Source organism: Lutra lutra, chromosome 14 (assembly GCF_902655055.1).
Source record: "Lutra lutra chromosome 14, mLutLut1.2, whole genome shotgun sequence".
In the NCBI taxonomy this organism is placed as follows: Eukaryota; Metazoa; Chordata; class Mammalia; order Carnivora; family Mustelidae; genus Lutra; species Lutra lutra.
In genome coordinates, this window is record NC_062291.1 from 14,536,478 (window position 1) to 14,552,946 (window position 16,469).

General features: G+C 39.8%; 1 protein-coding gene across 2 annotated transcripts in view; it reads left to right on the forward strand.

Moving 5' to 3' along the window:
- The first annotated feature begins 14,073 nt into the window (after positions 1–14,073).
- Positions 14,074–16,469, forward strand: part of ASAH2 (N-acylsphingosine amidohydrolase 2) — a 70,071-nt gene continuing 67,675 nt past the window's right edge. Inside the window, exon 1 of one of the 2 annotated variants that reach the window (XM_047702952.1) lies at positions 14,074–14,224. The gene's annotated coding sequence lies outside the window, so the exon portion shown is untranslated. The remainder of the gene's footprint in view (positions 14,225–16,469) is intronic. The other variant, XM_047702950.1, reaches the window with a different exon arrangement.

Sequence of the window (16,469 nt, forward strand, 5' to 3'; positions counted from 1 at the left end):
TTAGTTTTGTTTTTTCCTTTGCTGTGCAAAAGCTTTCTATTTTGATGTAGTCCCAATAGTTCATTTTTACTTTTATTTCCTTGCCTCAGGAGACCTATATAGAAAACTGTTGCTATAGCCACCAATGCCTGTGTCCTCTTCTAGGATTTTTGTGGTTTTAGGTCTCACATTTGAGTCTTTAATCCATTTTGAGTTGATTTCCTATATATGGCAAAAAAAAAAAAATGGTCCAGTTTCATTCTTTTGCACATTGCCATCTGGTTTTCCTAACACCATTTATTGAAGAGAGCATCTTTTTTCCATTAGATATTTATTTCTCCTTTGTCGATATTAATTGACCATATAATTATATGTTTACTTCTGGGTTTTCTATTCTGTTTCATGGATCTATGTGTCTGTTTTTGTGCCAGCACCATGCTGTCTTGATGATCACAGCTTTGTAATAGAGCTTGAACTCTGGAATTGTGATACCTCCAGTTTTGTTATTCTTTTTCAAACTTGCCTTGGCTATTGGAGGTCTTTTGTGGCTTCACACAAACTTTAGGATTGTTTTTTCTAATTCTGTGAGAAATGCTATTGATATTTCGATAGGGATTGATTTAAATCTGTAGATTGCTTTGGGTAGTACAGACATTCCAACAATATCTGTCCTTTAAACTCGTGAGATGGAATGTCTTTCCATTTTTTGTGTCTTGTCTTTAATTTCTTTCATTGGCGTCTTACTGTTTTTAGAGCTCAGGTTTTTCATCTCTTTCGATAAGTTTATTCCTAGATATTTTATTATTTTTGGTGCAATTGTAAATAGGATTGTTTTCTTAATTTCTCTTCCTGCTACTTCATTATTAGTGTATAGGAATGCAACAGGTTTCTGAACATCGATTTTGTGTCCTGTGACTTTACTGAATTCTTTTTATCAGTTGTAGTAGGTTTTTTTTTTTAAATGGCAGTTATACTTTATTTGGATTTTAGAAAGGCAGTTAAATTTTTACATGTTATTATTTATTATATAAAATTATTTTTTAATTTAAATTAAATTAGTTAACATATAGTGTATTATTAGTTTCAGAGGTAGAGGTCAGTGATTCATCAGTCTTAAATAATACCCAGTGCTCATTACATCATGTTAATTAATGCCCATCACCCAGTTACCCCATCCCTCCACCCACCTCCCCTCCAGCAGCCCACAGTTTGTTTCCTCTGATTAAGAGTCTCTTATGGTTTGTCTCCCTCTCTGATTTCATCTTGTTTTGTTTTTGCCTCCCTTCCCCTATGATCCTCTGTTTTGTTTCTTTAATTCCACAAATGAATGAGATTATATGATGATTGTCTTTCTCTGATTGACTTAGTTCAATTTACATAATACCCTCCAGTTTTATCCACATGGTTGCAAATGGCAAGATTTCATTTTTTGGGGTTGCTGAATAGTCTTCCATTGTGTATACACACCACATCATTTTTATCCATTCATCTGTCAGTGGACATCTAGGCTCTTTCCATAGTTTGGCTATTGTGGACATTGCTGCTATAAACATTCATGTGCACGTGCCCCTTTGGATCACTATATTTGTGTCTTTGGGGTAAATACCCAGTAGCATGATTGTTGGGTCATAGGGTAGCTCTATTTTCAACTTTTTGAGGAACCTCCATACTGCTTTCCAGAGTGGCTGCACCAACTTGCATTCCCACCAACAGTGTAGGAGGATTTCCCCTTTCTCCACATCCTCACCAACACCTGTTGTTTCCTGACTTGTTAATTTAGCCATTCTGACTGGTGTGAGGTGGTATCTCATTGAGGTTTTGATTTGTATTTCCCTGGTGCCAAGTGATGTTGAGCACTTTTTCATGCATCTGTTGGCCATTTAGATGTCTTCTTTGGAGAAGTATATGTTCATGTCTTCTGCCCATTTCTTGATTGGATTATTTGTTCTTTGGGTGCTGAGTTTGGTAAGTCCTTTATAGATTTTGGATACTAGCCTTTTATCTGATAAGACGTTTGCAAATATCTTCTTCCATTCTGTCAGTTGTCTTATGGTTTTGTCTATGGTTTCCTTTGTTGTGCAAAAGGTTTTTATCTTGATGAAATTCCAGTTGTTCATTTTTGCCTTTGTTTCCCTTGCCTTTGGAGATGTGTCTAGAAAGAAGTTGCTGTGGCTGAGGTCAAAGAGGTTGCTGCCAGTGTTCTCATCTAGGATTTTGTTGGATTCCTGTCTTTCATTTAGGTTTTTCATTCATTTTGAGTCTATTTTTGTATATGATGTAAGGAAATGGTCCAGTTTCATTCTTCTCCATGTTACTGCCCAGTTTTCCCAAAACCATTTGTTGAAGAGACTGTCTTTTTTCCACTGGACATTCTTTCCTGCTTTGTTGAAGATTAGTTGACCATGGAGTTGAGGGTCCATTTCTGAGCTCTCTATTCTGCTGCATTGATCTATGTGTCTGTTTCTGTGTCAGTACCATACTGTCTTGATGATGACAGCTTTGTAAGATTGCTTGAAGTCTGGAATTGTGATGCCACCAACTTTGTTTTTGTTTTTTTTCAACATTCCTCTGGCTGTTGGGGGTCTTTTCTGGTTCTATACAAATTTTAGGATTATTTGTTTCAGCTCAGTGAAAAAAGTTGATGGTATTTTGGTAATACCATCATTATATGTGTAGACTGCTCTAGGCAGCATAGACATTTTCACAATATGTGTTCTTACAATCCACGAGCGTGGAATATTTTCCATTTCTTTGTGTCATCCTCAACTTCTTTCATGAGTGTTCTATAGTTTTTTGAGTACGGATCCTTTACCTCTTTGGTTAGGTATATTCATAGACATCTTATGGTTTTTGAAGCAACTGTAAAAGAGATCGAATCCTTAATTTCTCTTTCTTCTGTCTTATTGTTAGTGTGTAGAAATGCAACTGATTTCTGTGTATTGATTTTATATCCTGCCACATTGCTAAATTCCTATATGAGTTCTAGCAGTTTTGGGGTGTAGTCTTTTGGTTTTTCTACAGAGTATCACATCATCTGTGACGAGTGAGTGTTTCACTTCTTTGCAGATTTAAATCCCTCTTATTTCTTTTGTTGTCTGATTGCTGAGGCTAGGACTTCTAGTACTATGTTGAACAATCATGATGATAATGGGCATCCCTGTCATTTTCCTGACATTAGGGGAAATGATCTCAATTTGTCCCCATTGAGAATGATATTCATTGTGGGTTTTTTGTATATGGCTTTTATGATATTGAAGTACACTACACTGTGAAGAGTTTTGATCAAGAAAGGATGTTGTACTTCGTCAAATGCTTTTTCTGCATCTATTGAGAGGATCATGTTGTTCTTGTCCTTTCTTTTATTAATGTATTGTATCACATTGATTGATTTGCAGATGCTGAACCACCCTTGCAGCCCAGGAATAAATCCCACTTGGTCATGGTGAATAATCCTTTTAATGTATTGTTGGATCCTATTGGCTAGTATCTTGGTGAGACTTTTTTCACCAGGGATTTAGGTCTGTAATTCTCCCTTTTGGTGGGGTATTTGTCTGTTTTGGGATCAAGGTAATGCTGGCCTCATAGGAAGAGTTTGTAAGTTTTCCTTGTTTCAGGAAGGTTCCCTGTTTTCTTGGAACAGCTTCAGAAGAATAGGTATTAATTCTTATTTGAATGTTTGGTAGAATTCCCCTGGTAAGCCATCCCGCCCTGGACTCTTGTAAGAATGTATTATGAACAACTATATGCCAACAAATTAGGCAATCTGGAAGAAATGGATGCATTCCTAGAGATGTATAAACTACTAAAACTGAAACAGGAAGAAACAGAAAACCTGAGCAGACCCATAACCAGCAAGGAAATTGAAGCAGTCTTCAAAAATCTCCCAACAAACAAGAGTTCTAGTAGTTTTTTAGTGGAGTTGTTAAGGTTTTCTGTATATAGTATTATATCATCTGCAAATAGTGAAAATTTTTTACTTCCTCCTTACCAATTTGGGTACTTTTTATCTCTTTTTGCTATCTGATTGCTGTGACTAGCACTTCTAGTACCATGTTGAATCAAAGTGGTAAGAGTGGACATCCTTGTCTTGTTCCTGACCTTAGGGGGGAAGCATTCAGTTTTTCCCTATCAAGGATAATGTTATCTGTGGGTTTTTCATATATGGCCTTTGTTATATTGAAATATGTTTCCTCGAGACCTACTTTTTTGAGAGTTTTCATCATGAATGGATGCTGAACTTTGTCAAATGCTTTTTCTGCATCTACTTTAATGATCATATGGTTTTAATCCTTTCCCAACATCATGTTATTGATGTGACTGACATATCATGATGATTGTTTTGTGAATATTGAACCACACTTGCATCCTGGAAATACATTCCACTTGATCGTGGTATATGATTTTTTAAAAAAATGTGTTGTTGGATTCAGTTATTGCTGATATTTTGTTGAGGATTTTTGGATTTGGGTTCATCAGAGATAATGATCAGTAGTTCTCTTTTTTTGTGTGATGTCTTTATTTGATTTTGGTAACAGGGTAATGTTTGCCTAATAGAATGAATCTGGAAGTTTTCCTTCCTTTTCCATTTTTTGGAATAGTTGAGAAAAATAGGTATTAATCCTTCTTTAAATGTTTGGTAGAATTCACATGTGAATTCTAGTCATGGACTTCTGTTTGTTGGGAGTTTTTTGATTACTGATTGAATTTCATTGCTGATAATTAGTCTGTTCAAATTTTCTATTTCTTCCTGCTTCAATTTTGGTAGATTATATGTTTCTAGGAATTTACCCATTTCTTCTAACTGGTTGTCCAGTTTGTTGGCATATAATTTTTCATAATCTCATATAATTCTTTGTATTTCTATGGTGTTAGTTGTTTATTTTTCCTCTTTCATTTGTGATTCTATTTATTTGAGTCCTCTCACTCTCTTTTTTTAATGTGTCTAGCTAGATGTTTATCAATTTTGTTGATCTTTTCAGAGAATCAGTTCCTGGTTTCATCGCTCTATTCTATTGATTTTTTATTTTTTTAATTATTATTAAAGATTTTATTTATTTATATGACAGAAAATGAGGCAGCGAATGAGGGAGTGCAAGCGGGGCGAGGGACAAGAGAAGGAGAAGCAGGCTTCCTGCTGAGCAGGGAGCCCGATGCGGGGCTTGGTCCCAGGACTGTGGGATCATGACCTGAGCTGAAAGCAGACGCGTAATGACTGAGCCACCCAGGCACCCCTGTTCTATTGATTTTTTAGGTTTGATATCATTTATTGCTGCTCTAATCTTTATTACTTCCTTCCTTTTGTTAGTTTGGGGTTTTGTTTGTTCTTCTTCTGGCCCCTTTAAGTGTAAGGTTAGGTTGTTGACTTGAGGTTTTTCTTGCTTCTTGAGGTAAGCCTGTTTGTCATATACTTCCCTCTTAGAACAACTTTTGCTGCATCGCAAAGGTTTTGGACTGTTGTGTTTTTATTTGCATTTGTTTCCATGTAGTTTTCGATTTCTTCTTTAATTTTTTTGGTCAACTGATTCATTGTTTAGTAGCATGTCATTTAACCTCCATGTATTTGTGGTCCTTCTGATTTTTTTCTTGTCATTGATTTCTAGTCTTATAAACTGTGGTCAGAAAAGATGTGTGGTATGACTCCCTTATTTTTCAATTTGTTGAGATTTGTTTTGTGGCTAGCATGTGATCTCTTCTGGAGAATGTTCTGTGTAAACTTGAAAAGCATGTGTATTCTGGGGCGCCTGGGTGGCTCAGTGGGTTAAGCCTCTGCCTTCGGCTCAGGTCATGATCTCAGGGTCCTGGGATCGAGCCCCACATTGGGTTCTCTGCTCCGCAGGAAGCCTGCTTCCTCCTCTCTCTCTCTCTCTGCCTGCCTCTCTGACTACCTGTGACCTCTGTCAAATAAATAAATAAATAAAATCTCAAAAAATTAAAAAAAAAAAGCATGTGTATTCTGCTGTTTTAACATGGAATGTTCTGAGTGTATCTGTTAAATCCATTTGGTCCAGTGTGTCATTCAAAGTCACTGTTTCTTAGTGGATTTGCTCTTTGGATGATCTGTCCATCAATGTAAGTGGGGTATTAAGTTCCCCTAGTATTATTGTATTACTATCAATTATTTCCTTTATGCTTGTTATTAACTGTTTTATATATTTGGGTGCTCCCAGCTTGGGCATACCTATTTATAATTATTATAGCTTCTTTTCTTTTCTTTCTTTTTTTTTTTTTTTATTTGACAGAGAGATCACAAGCAGGCAGAGAGGCAGGCAGAGAGAGAGGAGGAAGCAGGCTCCCCGAGAGAACAGAGAGCCTGATGCGGGGCTCGATCCCAGGACTCCGAGATCATGACCTGAGCTGAAGGCAGCGGCTTAACCCACTGAGCCACCCAGGCGCCCCAAATTATTATAGCTTCTTGTTGGAATGTCCCTTTATGACTGTATAGTGCCCTTCTTTGTCTCTTCTTACAGTCTTTGTTTTACAGTCTGTTTTGTCTGATATAAGTATTGCTACTTCTGCTTTCTTTTGATAATCCTTTGCAAGATAAATGTTTCTCTATCCACTCACTTTCAATCTGTAGGTGTCTTTAGGTCTGAAATAACTCTCTTGTAGATAGCATATATATGGGGTCTAATTTATTTATTTATTTATTTTTATTTTTATTTTTACCCATTTGTCACCTTTGTCTTTTGATTGGAGAGTTTAGTCCATTTATAGTCAAGTAATTATTAATAGATATGTATTTATTGCCATTTTGTTACTCCTTTGTGGTTGTTTATGTCATTTTACTCTGGTCTTTCCTTCTCTTCCTTTCTTTCATGGTTTGTTGGTGTTCTTTAATGATACACTTTGGTTTCTTTCTCTTTATTCTTTGCATATTTATGATTTTGCATTTTGATTTGTGGTTACCATTAAATTTGTATATAGCTTCTGCATATAGATAGCAGTCTATATTAAGTTGATGGTCATTTAAATTTGAACCCATTCTTTACTCCTGTCCTCCCCATGTTTTAGGTTTGTGCTGTCATATTTTACGTCCTTTTATTTTATGAATGCCTTGTCTCATTTTTATAGGAATACTTATTTTTGCTGCTTTTGTGTTTTTTACTTTTCATACTCTCACTTATGTTCTTTTCTTTCCACTCACAGTGTTCCCTGTAATATTTCTTATAGGGCTGCTTTAGTGATCATGAACTCCTTTAATTTTTGTTTGTCTGAGAAACTTTGTTTCTTTTTTTTGAGAAGCTCTTTATCTCTCCTTCTATTCTAAATGACAGCCTTGCTGAATAGAGTATTCTTGGCTGCACATTTTTCCCTTTCAGCACTTTGAATATACCATGCCACTCCCTTTTGGCCTGCCAAGTGTTGAAAATCTGCTGATAACCATATGGGATTTTCCTTATACGTAACTGCCTTCTTTTCTCTTGCTGCTTTTAACATCCTTTCTTTATCACATTTGCCATTTTGATTACCCTGTCTTGGTGTGGACCTCCTTGGGTTGATTTTGGAGAGGAGGGTCTGTCTCTAGGCTTCCTGGATCTAGACATTGATTTCCTTCCCTGGATTAGGGAAGTTTTCAGCTATTATTTCTTTAAATTAATTTTCTGCCCCCTCCCTTTCCTCTGTCTTCTTCTTCTGGGATCCCTATAATGTGAACAATGTGGTATTTTTTCCATGGTTGCACCATGCTGGGTGGGAGATGCTAAGCCTCTGAGGTTTATGTAGAAGGAATCACATCAACAGATCACCTTGTCCCTGAAATGAAGATAAATGCAACTGCAGCCTGTTTCCCCCCAGTCTGCCTTCCTAATCTTGTATGGCAAACAGGTCAAATTTGTCACTTGTATGGCAAGGAGGTCAAATGCAACAAATCCATATCCATGGTTTTGGAAAAAGATAACTCACCAGAGAATAATTTCCAAATACTCTGCAAAGGTTATATAGACCCACGGTGGTTTTCTACCAGTAGGACAATTGGGGAATTTTTCAATTCCATTCTTATCTACATTTCAAACCCTCTGCATGTTTTGAAAACAGCAAAGACACCCCTTCTTCCCAAGGCTGAGTCTGTCAGACTCTAAAGGGGAGATCATGAGCACAGCCCAAGAGGAATACAACAAGAAAAGAACTGTGCTGTAAGGTTTAACTGCATGGAACCCACCACTCTTGGGCATCCACATTTGGCCTAATTAATATAATAACTCACTCACATCATGCTGTAGGGTTAGCAAAGGACTTTAAAAAAATATCGTCTATGTGAACCTTGCAGCAAAGTAGGTTTTTGTTGGTCTCTATTTTTCTAATAAGAAAATGATTGGGGCGCCTGGGTGGCTCAGTGGGTTAAGCCGCTGCCTTCGGCTCAGGTCATGATCTCAGGGTCCTGGGATCGAGCCCCGCATCGGGCTCTCTGCTGGGCAGGGAGCCTGCTTCCTCCTCTCTCTCTACCTGCCTCTCTGCCTGCTTGTGATCTCTCTCTGTCAAATAAATAAATAAAATCTTAAAAAAAAAAAGAAACAGAGGGATTAAGGTCACTGGGAAAAAAGTCTCAATCTTCAGATTCCAAATTCCACTCCTTCCCATGTATTCAATCTTTAGCCTTTGATTTTGCTCTTTGTATTGAAGGCAGGACTGAGTAAGTCTGGGGTGAGAAACTCTGCAGCCCTGGGAGAGTGTATCTATTTTTTTCTATGAGAAAACCAGGACAATATTTTTGGGAACAAAAGCTTTGTGAACCCCACCCCCCCCAGGTTTACTCTGAAGGAGAGCCACGGCGTACTACTCTGTGACATACCATCTTCTTCCTGTGTTCTGCCACTATGGTCAGAGCTGTGACCTCCCTCCCAGAAAGAAACTGGGCTCTTCACCACAGTGAAGTACATCCATTAGTCTCATTCTCAAGATCAATGTATGACAGGTGCAGAAGGGGTTTAATACAAAACAGTCTCTCCAACATGGAACAGAAAAGACCTCTTTTCTATTGCTTGAGGTTTGAGGTCGAGATTCAACACAGCCAAGTATAAAGGTGAATCTATAAATAGCATCTGATAATGGGGCTACTTTGAGGTTCAATGGGATTTTTCCTTCCTTTGCAAACCGTATAAGGTGGTAAGGTTCCAGTATGGCAGCCCTGCGTACCTAAAACTAATTTCTTTTCTGACCTAATGAAGAATTCATTGTGTCAGACTGCTCAGAACTTTTTTTTTAAAGATTTTATTTATTTATTTGACAGATAGAGAGATCATAAGTAGGCAGAGAGGCAGCCAGAGAGAGAAAGGAGGAAGCAGGCTCCCTGCTGAGCAGAGAGCCCAATGCGGGGCTCGATCCCAGGACCCTGAGATCACGACCTGAGCCGAAGGCAGAGGCTTTAACCCACTGAGCCACCCAGGCGCCCCGTGCTCAGCACTTTTAACTTTGAAAATGTTCCCAGAGGCAGCTTGACATACAGTGTCCAGCAATTAGAATGCATATGTTCTCCAAAGGAGGTCCAGTGCTCACTTTCATGAGATTTTTCTTGGGCAGGTTCTCAGAGGTAACAGAATCTACACCAGCTAGCTCAAGAGGAACAGGATTTATTAGGGGATAGAGATAACTTGCCCAATCATTGTGAAGGATCAAAACAGAGAATTGGGTTGAACTTCCAGGAAAAACTCTCCTTAAATATAGACCTGAGCTGCTGAGGGAAGGGGTGCTTTGGTAGTGATCCTAGAATAAGGAAGTGGCTACAGCCTTTAGAAGAAGCCACCATACTGCTTTCTCAGAGCCATGCCGCCACAGTCCCAACCAACAAAGCAGGTGTGTGATACAGAGAGTGTCTCTTTCCATGTGGCTCAGTTCTGAATCAAATTCTCACCCTAGTGCATCTGAAAGGCAGAACTGAGGCTGCATCTTGAACTCTAAGCAAGTGAGCATCTGGCGTTGGCATGCCAGCTGGGTTTAGAAAGGGTGTTGAGAGAAGCCCTCTATAAAGCCAATAGTGTTTTAAGCTGCAGCTCTTCCCTCCACTTGCATACTAAAGAGCAAAGCTTATTTCCCATACATCTAGCTTCCTACCTCTCCCTTTATCAATCACTCACCCATTTATCCAACCATACATGTATCTATCCATCCATCCATCCAATTTTTGAACTTTTGGTATTCTTTCTTTTTTTTTTTTTTAAAATCTGTTTCAGGTTCTTTAAAATCTGTGTCTAAAAGATAAGGACTGTTTAAAAGCTCTGACTACAATACCATTAGCATGCTAACATTTTTAACAATAACCCCTTAAGATCATTAAGTATCTAGTCAGTGTTCAAATTTTCACAATTATCTCCTAATTTTTAAAACCAGTTTGTTTGAATCAGATTCTAAATAATGAGGGTCTCACAGCATGAATTGATGGGCACATCTCCCAGACTCTTAATCTACAGTTTAGAGTGCTTGAGGAGAACACAACACCCCGAGGCTTGCAATCTTCATTTGTGTATCTTTGGGTGACTTATGTAAGCATCCAGTCATGATCATCGTCTTGTTCCATCACTTCACTAGGGGTTTGCAAAGCATGTAGTTTCTTGGTTTTTCATTCTTTCCTCATTTATTCGCTGGAATATTTCAAGTGTGTGAAACTATCCCCCATCAATAATTTGGCTTCCAAGGTAAATTTACATAGGAAAAGTAGAATACATTCTTGATCTCCCCCTTTTTTCTTATCAGTTTTCAGAAAAGCAAAATAGAATTCATTAATTTAAAGGTAGCATCTTTTACAGGTAACTGAACTTTCTTTAAGTATTAGTATGATGTCATAGATTTAAGCAAATTTGGTTTGCGTCAATCTACTGCAATTTTTAAAAAAGATTTTATTTATTTATTTGACAGGCAGAGATTACAAGTAGGCAGAGAGGCAGGCAGGGAGAGAGGAGGAAGCAGGCTCCCCACTGAGCAGAGAGTCCAATGTGGGGCTTGATCCCAGGACCCTGAGACCATGACCTGAGCCGAAGGCAAGGCTTTAACCCACTGAGCCACCCAGGTGCCCCTCTACTGCAATTTTTTAAAAAAACTGATGTCCAAGTTGAGCTGTTTGAGAGGAAACCTCTAATTCTTTTTATACAATTCTAATTTTTGTGATCATCACCTTGGCCTCCTTGATTCCTGGTGTGAAAACATGCTGCAGGTTTCATTCATGTATTTCTTGTCCCAGATGTAGAATCAGCCATTTCTTCAAGGATCTCCTGTCCCTTTTACCAAGAAACAGTACTAAGAGAGCACAGTCTATGAAATAATCGCTTCTCGGCCTTTTGGCTAAGATCAAGTGTGGATGCTCTATGAACTAATATATGTTTTTTTTTTTTTAAAGATTTTATTTATTTATTTGACAGAGAGAGATCACAAGTAGACGGAGAGGAAGGCAGAGAGAGAGAGAGAGAGAGGGAAGCAGGCTTCTTGCTGAGCAGAGAGCCCGATGTGGGACTCGATCCCAGGACCCTGAGATCATGACCTGAGCCGAAGGCAGCGGCTTAACCCACTGAGCCACCCAGGCGCCCCCTAATATATGTTTTTAAGAAGTAATTTATTCCACGGGATGCCTGGGTAGCTGAGTTAAAGCCTCTGCCTTCAGCTCAGGTCATGATCCCAGTGTCTTGGCTCAGCGGGGAGCCTGCTTCCCCCTCTCTCTCTGTCTGCCTCTCTGCCTACTTGTGATCACTCTCTCTCTGTCAAATAAATAAATAAAATCTTAAAAAAAAAAGAATTTGGTGAGTGGCAAGAGAACTTGTTGAGAAATCTGGAGACTTGGCTCACATCCTACAGTAAGAATTGCTCAACCACGCTCACTTTGAAGCATCCTTTCCTGTTCTGGAAGCCATGTCACCCTTTTGTGTGTGTTTCCTCATCTGTTCAATGGGTGGAGTATGAGCACATGTTCTGGGGTAATGCATAGAGTAGGACAGTCATCCTTATCCTAGCAAACAAGATTTATCTGAGGGCCATTCAGACAGAAATCAAATCTATGTAGACATGAAACGACTGGCAGTGATTTTATCTTCTCCCCACCGCCCCCTGTGGTCCGGGCTACAGGAGCCAGCTGGTTTGAAGCCTACTGCTGATCCCCTTGGCCCAACATCACTTCTCCACTGGCTTTGCCCCAGTGCTCCACTGGCTTTGCCCCAGTGCTTGACAGTCCCTTGATTCTCACCCCTTGGTATTTAGGGATGGTTCTTCAAATGTTGTCTGGGAAATAATATATGATCTACTAAGCCCTGGTTAAAATGATCTTACTGGACTAGACTGCAGGTCACCTGCTAAGTCTTGGTGAGAATGAGCATGGCAGGGCTCCTTTTCTTGGGGCAGAAAGTGGTGGAGAGGTATGGAGGGGACAGTGGGGGGCTCCATCGTAAGGGAGAAGGGCGGGAGACGGAAGGCTGATGACAAGTCACTAGTGGGTGTCTATGGTTTTTATCTGCCTGGATTTCATTCTGGAGAATTACCCTTCTGGTCTTGTTGAGAGGTTTAAGTATCTCCTCGAGGGAAAGGATATGTCTATGCTCTGAGCTGGGCCAGTCAGATGCTGTCCCTGAATCTTGAGTAGCGAGACCTAAAGACCTAAAGACCTAGAGACATAAAGACCTAAAGCATTTCCATGGCAGTCACTCCTGCCACCTAGATCTGTCCAGCTCTCTGGCCTTCCAGAGCCTAGATCTTCAACTTCCTTTGCTGCCTTTCAGTGAATTTACTTCTCTCTCTTTTCTCCTCTGCTTAAGTTAGCTGGATTTGGCTTCTGCTCCTTGACGCCAAGAATTCTAACATCAATGCATGCAAAAAGAAAAAAAAAAAAAAAAAACAAAACCAAACAAACAACAACAAAAAACCCCCACCCAAACTGGTTTAATACCATAATTTAACCTGCTCCCTGCTGTGTCAGAGAGAAGTAGCTAAACCACATTATTGAATGCACTATTGGGAGGCACTTATAGATCTAATATTTCCAGTGGACTTTGGGGGCTGGTCTCTTTTAAGCCTGCAAGGAATAAAGTGCCCTGTGTGTTCTTCAAACTTCTTCCTGGACAACTTGGATTTAGTGAAAAAAGTGGCATATGGAGGGGAGAAGTTTGGCCTATTTCTTCCTCTTTTTGCCTCTTGTGTGCCATTATTTAACGTCATACTGTTATACAGTATACATTCTTCAAGAGGAGGTAAAACATTTTATCTCCCCCCTTACAAAAATGCACAAGGCTCTTATAGAAAATACCAAGACTCAAAAAGAAGAAAACAAAACTCATAATCTTACCACCAGATTACTTCTTAACATTTTGCTGTGATTTCTTTCTTTCTTTTTTTTTAAGATTTTATTTATTTATTTGTCAGAGAGAGAGAGAGAGTGCAAGAGAGCAAGCACAAGCAGGGAGAACATCAGGCAGAGCTAGAAGCAGTCTCTCTGCTAAGCAAGGAGCCTGATGTAGGGACTCAATCCCAGGACCTTGGGATCATGACCGGAGCTGAAGGCAGACGTTTAACTGACTGAGCCACCCAGGTGTCCCTGTTGTGATTTCTTACAGTTCTTATGACCACACACATATAAATAAATTCTACTTTAAAAATTGGATTATAATGTCTTTTAAGCTTAAAGTAACTTAATACAGTAATTTTCTTAGGTCATTAAATTATTTCATGGTTGCACAGCGTTCTTGCCCTGTTGTATACTCATTATTCACATTCTTAGTTCATCTAAAATTTCGCGTTCTTTTAATGTACAAAAACCTGAGAGTTAAGAATCACTTTTCTTATCTGAAATTGGTGTACGCGTTGCGTACGTAGCTCAGTGTGAGCCAGAGTCCACACTAATGTCCAGTACACATCATCGGTCCCTCTTGGTCACTTGTTGGGTGACCAGTGGGAAATAAAGCAGGTGCTCTTTTCTGGTGACCCAGGCAATAGACCTTGCACGGAACTTGCTGTGCTGGAGAGGCCTGTAAAGGCTGAAATCCATGACCTTCAGTCCAGCAGATCTTCTCTACCTCAGTATCAGTCCATCCCAGGGCAGAGTTTGCTAGAAGGTTCTTGTTATCAACACACTTTAATCTCATCCTGCACCAAGCCCACAATGATATGCTAATGAGAACTCTACTCTCCTGGGCATGACAGTGAACATTTTTCCTTGGTAGGTTTCAGAACGTGCTGAGGAATCTAGGCTGAATGACAGGAAAGGGGGAAGAAACGAGATTCTGGACTATCACGTGCTTTACTGGGATGCAGGATTTCTTTTGATTGGCTGAATCAGGTAAGAGTACCTGTATGGTCCTGGAGAGGGAGGGAGGGATCTTGAATCATCTCTCTGTCTTAGAGATCCTTATGAAACCCTAAAAGCTTCCCTCCATTTTCTTAGCCTTGGAAACCCATTTTACAAAATTATTACCTTTTACTCTCACAGTCTCGAAAAACTGAGACCTCAGCGTGGTAGAGATGTGGCAAGTGGCTTGCTGTGGTGTCACAGAACCTCATCATTGAACTTGCAGAATTGTGCCAGAAGAAGTGAGAACCAGTGGGAAGTGTCAAATCTTTTACAACCATTAGCTCAGCTCTCCGTGGCACATTCTGAAGGCAGACAAGGCATTTGCTTTGTCTTCAGATGATAGTCATCAGTGGAAAATAAATAGTGCTAAGTGGTTAAAAAAGAGGAGTAATAACATTGGCAGTAATTCTGGCAACAGAGCAGTGAACCCCATGAAGTACATCATTGAAATCTGAGTTTGAGCCGGACATGCTAATGTTAAATCAAGTGTCTTGTTGACTTGTGTAAAAGGCTGGTGGTGGTCATCAGTTCAACAGAATAAAACTTGCAAAAGAAGAAAGAAAGAAAAAGAACAGTATGATTTTGAACCATGTCTGTTTGTTGCGTAGGCTCCTACCATGAGGTCACATTTACACACACAATGCGTGTGTGGACACTCTGGGGTTGGGAATTCCCCCTGTCGGTCAGCCATGTTTAGTTGTTCTATTGGGACAGGACTAGTAAGCTTAGTTGGATCATCAAAGTTTCAGAGGCATATCTTAGATGGGTCTCCTGACTCCTGGGGGCTGACGGTGGATGTTGGGACCAAGATCGGAACTAATTTGTTTGGCCTTAAACTTGAAATTGTCCCTGATGGTGGCAGTGAGAGTGATCATGGTGGTGATAAATGGATGAGGAAATCCTCCTGCTATCCAAGAAGTTTGGAAAGATGGGCCAGTCTCTTTGATCCCTTCCAGTTCAGCCCTGCCTCTGAAATGTTTGCTGTTAGACTGCTTTTTAAACTCTAGTCCAGCGATTGCAAAATAATCTATCTGCAAAGACCAGGTAGTGGAAAAGATGGAAAAGGTCCCTGGGAAGAGTCGGTGGTGTGTGGGAGAACGTGCGTCCCATCTAAAGGAACAGCAGCAATGGAATTCTACTAAACTCCTGGCACGTAGGAAGGCTGACTCAGTGTTGCCGTGGATTATCAGAGATTTTGGAAGGAAACTTGAGGGTTTAGATTAGTAAATGTAGACTCTTTTTACAGATGAACTATGAGCTCTTCTATCTTGTCAACTAAATCAAGTTGAAATGAAACATTGGGCCAGGCTAAGCACACTTTCTTGTAGCCAATTTGTAACTCTTGGGGACAGTAACATCTAAGCTGTGTATTACCCCCCATCGGAGGCAAGTCCTGGGACTCTAATTCCATCTCATTGTCCTGGCTTTCTGCAGTACAGGTTAAGAAAATGGGCTCTGAAGTTCCTACCTGTGATTCCAGTAATTCTTTAATGCTCGCTTCATATAAACTCCCTTTGAGGACAGTGAGGAGCAGAGTCTGCTGTTTGGCAACCTAATGATAAATGCAAACATGTTCAACACCTACTGTGTTTTATGGGATGAGAGAATTATTACTCTCATCTCATTTTTATAAGAACTCTCTAAGATGGGGACTAAAATTGTCATCATCATCACATTCCTACTTACAGATGGGCAAACTAAGGCTTGGGGTTGGGAAGGATTTCCCTAAGTCGTCCAGTAAGTAGCAGCAATGAGATTTGGACTTGGAGTCAGAAGGCAGAATCCAATTTTTAACCACCACATTATGCCTTCTCCTGCTACATTAAGTGGATTTTTAGCTTCGATAGTCTCACTGAGTGACGACAACTCCTACTCCCAAAATAGCTTAAGGAGTCTGTAAGGACGCTTTCTGCTTTTGTAGAGCACAGGGGCATGGTCTTTGTCCCCATCCTTTGACAGGGTTTGCAGAATGTGTGGGACCCTTCTGATGACAGAAGAGGGAGATTTTCTTAATGCCTGGCTTGAGACCGGAGATGCCATTCCCTCTTCCATATTGTTTTCTATTAGGTATTAACTGGAGATTAGCAAATGGAGTTTCAAGGTCAAAATTGTGAGTTTCACTTCCTTATAGACAAGATAGTCTTTCTTAGGCCATGACCACAGAGGACAGCCCTAACCAAGGGCAATCATCCCTATTGACGGAAGTGCTCCAAACTCAACCTGTGTGCAGATA